Source organism: Rhinopithecus roxellana, chromosome 11 (genome assembly GCF_007565055.1).
Source record: "Rhinopithecus roxellana isolate Shanxi Qingling chromosome 11, ASM756505v1, whole genome shotgun sequence".
Taxonomy (NCBI): Eukaryota; Metazoa; Chordata; class Mammalia; order Primates; family Cercopithecidae; genus Rhinopithecus; species Rhinopithecus roxellana.
In genome coordinates, this window is record NC_044559.1 from 84,917,307 (window position 1) to 84,923,306 (window position 6,000).

Consider the following 6,000-nt stretch of genomic DNA (forward strand, 5'->3'; position numbering starts at 1 on the left):
TACTTAAACCCAATTTCAGATCTTTTTTTTTTTTTTTCTTAATCTGTGAGATGGGGTAACATTAGCACTCATATCTTATTCTGAGGATTACCAAAGTTAACACTTGTTAAAGCATGTCGAACAGAGTCTGGCACATATTAAATGCTGTTAATGTAAGCTCTTATTATTAACCATTGTTCACCTTATACGAGGGACTGCAGAGAAACAAACACAAACATGTTCAGCTTCATTCTGGACCTTTAACTCTGCCAAAACCCCTTCCTGTCTAGAGCAATACTTCCCTTTCCCCTTTTCTTGTTTTTCTCAGTGCCGTGTCGGGTCTGTGACATCAAATATTATCCTGCATATATGGCCACCAAGCCTATATTCTCCCAGATATATATACCTGTTTCCACTTCCTGCTGTGCAACAGTACCACCAAGAACCCCTGCCTTGGTTCTCAGCTTGATGTATTTTGCTTTAAATGATATACACAGGCTGGCTATTCAAAACCAGTTTCCCCCGCCCCTCTTTGAAATCAGTGCTGTGTTGATATTGAAATTGAGGTACATCTCATCTGAGCAGTGCTTTGGTTAGTTTACCACTTAGAATCAACTCATCTTGTTCTACGCTTTTGAGCAGGGCAGTATCACACAACATGTAGAAAATTAATAAATGTATATTGATAACTAGATTTACAGAATGCCTCTAGTGAATATTTAGAAAGCTTACTAGGCCTAATTCCAGGAGCTAAAAGGTGAAAATTGTGTTTACCTTCAATGTATGGACAGTTACTGTCCCAATAATGGCAGTTTGTAGCTTAAAAAAATAGTGATATGTATATGTATGTCAATCGAGAGAGACAGAGAGAGAGAGAGAGAGAGATGTCACTTAAGCCCCACATACTCTTCAGAGTATACCTGCTACCTGCAGGTATCACATGCAATTAGCCACGAAGTTGTAGTGAGACTTTTCAATTCTTGGCCATATATAGATTTTGCTGTATGTAGGAATACTCTACACAACTACCCAGACAAGCTTCTCAGTTATTCTTGGCATTCTATTTTAAAGATATAGAAAGAATGGACAATTGACTGAGCATAAATTAATTCCCTTATTTTTTGAAAGGTATATATCTTGTCTAACCAACAATAGTCTTTTAGGGGGCTGGAAATGGTCCTGAAACAGGGAGGCACTCACTGCTAACCATCTCCAAAACTTAAACCAACATCAAACCCACTGAAATCTCAGAGCCTGTGAGGTTTCCCAGGTTAAGGCAATTAAATACTATAGCTGTTTACTACGACCAGAAAGAGGCACCAAGTGTTAGTTCCCAAGTCCTTCCTAAATCTTTTACAGTTTCTAACACTAAGAAAGCACACAATGCTCTTTAGGTTAACACACCAAATTCTTAGCAGGATGTTAGAGTATTCCCAGTAAATCCCAAATAGGGCCAGAGGGATCACAGGCTTTCATGTGTGTTTGACCTAAGGCTCTTTCTCTAGTGAAAATTATTTCTCTTTCACCATTAAGAAGAACCTACATAAAGAAGTGCTGAAGGAAAGAGATACCTGCCCATCCCAATCAAATGACCTAGTCTCAGTTATCAATGCAAATGGTGAATATCACCACCATTTTTTCCAACATCCAGGGCAGAGAAAGAATCTGTGTTTAGCTTCAATTAATTTAGAATTGACACTAATGTTTCAACGAGGACAAAGATAACAAAAAGTTAAGTTTCTAAATACATGGTTCTTTAATGCAGATCAATGACCAGTCCAGGAATCTTCCTCACTCTCCAATTTCCAGGATTGAGAAACAGACAAAAATACTTAGAAAGCAAGCCCAGATCGTCTGAGTAAGACATTATGCTTCAAGAATAGAAGATAACCTATCAACATTACAATAATCTCAGGTTTCTAGAAACATATGTAATACAACAAAACAAAAGCAAAGCTCACCTTAGGTTGAAGAAGGACATAAACAAAATATAGTGATGCATTCACTGGGTTTTGGGGAAAATCTACCCGGATGAAACTTGGTGATGCTGATGGCAGACTATTTAGTAAACCAACCAATTTTGTAAGACTATCTATCTTTTAACTTTTTTATTTTATTTTATTTTATTTATTTATTTATTTATTTGAGACGGAGTCTTGCTCTGTGTCCCAGGCTAGAGTGCAATGGCGCAATCTCGGCTCACTACAACCTTCACCTCCTGGGTTCAAGTGATTCTCCTGCCTCAGCCTCCCGAGTAGCTGGGATTATAGGCGCCTGCCACTGCAACCAGCTAATTTTTGTATTTTTTAGTAGAGATGGGATTTTGCCATGTAGGCCGGGCTGGTCCTGAACTCCTGACCTCAGATGATCCACCCGCCTCAGCCTCCCAAAGCAATGGGATTACAAGCATGAGCCACCACACCCGGTCAACGCTCTTTTTTTTTGTATTGAACGCTGTTCACGCTTAAGACTTCCTGATGATTACTAAGGTGGCCTATGTTCCTTCGTACAGTTGACTATATTTTGAATATACCATTGAGAGAATGGCTAAGAAAAAAAAAAAAATCCAAAGCGAGTCAATAAGAAAAAATGTTGAACTCTAAGATTACTCGCTTTCTGGAGAATCCTTCTGTACCTCTTATTCTACTTCCTCAAGTAATATTAGCATATTTTTTTAACCAAGCAAGCAGGAATAAAACCTGTCGCTTCAGGTTTTCTGTTGCACAATTTATTTTGAAGGATGTTATTCTCTGATGTTATATCTAAATTTTCTAAAGAAACATTAAGAATGTGGATGCTCGAGAACCAGAATTTGAAAAAACAAAACAAAAACAAGTCTTGTTTCCTTTTTAAAGTCATCTGTTGCAGGAGTTTTTTGTGTGTAATGGTATTGCTTTTGGAAGCGTAATTCTTTTCATTTTAGACTGAAACAGTAATGTTTTGGACAAAATTAGAAAGCATATTCATTTTATTGTTTCATTATGCCTTGATATACATACGAACATCTATCTAGCTGTCAGGTTTTTTTTTTTGTTTTGTTTTGTTTTGTTTTAAGTCTGTTCTATGCCCTGAAAGGGAAGTTTGAAAAAAAAAGTTGTGGCATTTCACCACTCAACCCTCAAAGTGAGAGGTAAAACACACACACACACACACACACACACACACACACACACACACACACACACAGTTTGCAGAGCAATCTCATCTGTTTCCACTTCCTGCTGTGCAGCAGTACCACCAAGAACCCCTGCCTTGGTTCTCAGCTTGATGTATTTTGCTTTAAATGATATACACAGGCTGGCTATTCAAAACCAGTTTCCCCCGCCCCTCTTTGAAATCAGTGCTGTGTTGATATTGAAATTGAGGTACATCTCATCTGAGCAGTGCTTTGGTTAGTTTACCACTTAGAATCAACTCATCTTGTTCTATGCTTTTGAGCAGGGCAGTATCACACAACATGTAGAAAATTAATAAATGTATATTGATAACTGTACTTACAGAATGCCTCTAGTGAATATTTAGAAAGCTTACTAGGCTTAAATCCAGGAGTTAAAAGGTGAAAATTGTGTTTACTTCCAACGTATGGACAGTTACTGTCCCAATAATGGCAGTTTGTAGCTTAAAAAAATTGCGCCAAAATTCTAGGATTACATTTTTCTAAAGAAAAATCTTCAAGAAATTTTAAGATCTTATTAATTGAATTACCAGAAAGATTAAAGCATACGAAACTTCCTTTCATCTGATGTTCTATGAATCTTTGAAACGTTCATATTTTTGCTCAGTTTAATATTGTTTGAATAAATCTATGAATATTTTATTAAAATAAAGATCAGCTCTGAAGAACAAATTCAGTGCAAAGTACTTCAAAACTTATGAGATAGTAAGGTAATTTTTATTGACAAGTTGCATGGTATATTGTGGGAAGGCAGATATGGCAAGTCTACACAGTTATAATTCCAAGTATGCCATTAAAATAGCCACAGGAGAGGTAGGATCAACATGTTCTGAATTGTCAAATGAATGAGAAATCCTGAGCCATAAGTGAAGTTTTCTCATTAAGTTATAGTATGTTTATAATTTTCAAGACTGTGATTTTATAGTAGCTATGAAAATATTTTAATATAAATGAAATATATTAAAATAAGCTTAAACTCAAATAACTTAATTATGAATTATTATGGAAGATATCTAGAGTATTCTTTTTTGTTGTTTTTCTTTATTTTATTTTTTGAGACAGGGTTCTATTCTTTCACGCAGGCTAGAGTGCAGTGACACAATCTCAGCTCACTGCAACCTCCACCCGTTGGGCTAAAGCCATCCTCCCACCTTAGCCTCCTGAGTAGCTGGGACCACAGGCATGCATCACTACTCCTGGCTAATTTTGTTTTTCATAGCACATTATGTTACTGATTTCCCAGTGTGTAAGTAACCAAGATGCTCAAACAAGCAAATATTTTCCTTGAGTGTGACTTAGTATAAAAGAAGAGAAAGAGGCCGGGCGCATTGGCTCAAGCCTGTAATCCCAGCACTTTGGGAGGCTGAGACGGGCGGATCACGAGGTCAGGAGATCGAGATCATCCTGGCTAACACGGTGAAACCCCGTCTCTACTAAAAAAAAAAAAATACAAAAACTAGCCGGGCGAGGTGGCGGGCGCCTGTAGTCCCAGCTACTCGGGAGGCTGAGGCAGGAGAATGGCGTGAACCGGAGAGGCGGAGCTTGCAGTGAGCCCAGATCGCGCCACTGCACTCCAGCCTGGGCAACACAGCGAGACTGCTATACTTTGATGCACTTTATAACGTTTTTTTGTTGGTTTGTTTTGCTTTGTTTTGTTTTGTTTCTGTGAAAGAAGTAGATTCTGGCAATTGATTTCCATTTGCAACCTACCTCCCTGAATAAAAGAAAGTCATTTTAAGAGAACATATTTGCTTTGGATTCAAACAATTTAAGGGCCGGGAAGTGGATTGGGGGGTTATATTTAAAGGTATCAGCTAGTCCAGATGGCCATCTAGCTTTTAAAACTGCCGCCAAGCAACTTAAATATGTTTTATTCTTCAAGAGATTTGGAAGCAATACAAGATATATTCTACTAATGTTCTGAAAGAATAAAGAAAGGGAGAGGAAGGAAGGAAGGGAGGGAGGGAGGGAGGGAGGGAGGGAGGGCATGCTTATACATGAAATAAGTAATACGTCTATATTTTTCTTCCCAACATTTGCCCCACATTTTAAAAAATTTTAGCCATCATCATATATGTGATCTTAAAAAGTCACTAGATCTTTTTGGGACTTAGTTGGTTTACCTCTAAATATAGGAACTTCAGTTGGTCTCTACAATGTCATCATAGCATAGAAATCTGCTCTGCATGATTTTATATCAAGGAATGCTATGTTGTCTACCAAACATGAAACTTTGGAACTAGAGGAATTCATGAGTGTCTGGGGAACAACATGTTCTGAGCTACATGATTCTGAATCACCTAGAGTTTGGTAGTAAGTGTTTTATGTTATATTCAGATATCTGCAAAATTAGTGATACATATACCATGTGTCCAAATATTTAGCAAATAAAGATGTCTCGTGTGCTGAGAATTTTACTCTTTTTGGTAAAAGAATATTTTATAAAATTCCACTTAATGCAGATCTTGCAAATGAAAAGAAAAATTAACAAATCAGTTCTATTGTGATTCCTGATTTTAACTTACATTGAAATTGATGGTCACATACAGATAATAGTCTAAAAACTCAACCACATACTCATATGTTTGCAAAGATTCAGGATTTGGGCATTATGTAGATAGAACGTGTAAGGCTTACTAATCTAAGACTTTTCAGTCAGTATTCCAAATATGATAGCAGTCAGCCAGTTGGGTTCCTCCAATAAACTTATTTATTCTCACCAAGTCTCCCTTTCATGACTTTAATAATCATTTCCATTGGAATTTCAATAGTATTAAATAAATTATGAATCACACAGGAATAACTCCAACCTTTGTAGCAAGAATATGAGCTTAAATATGTTATAT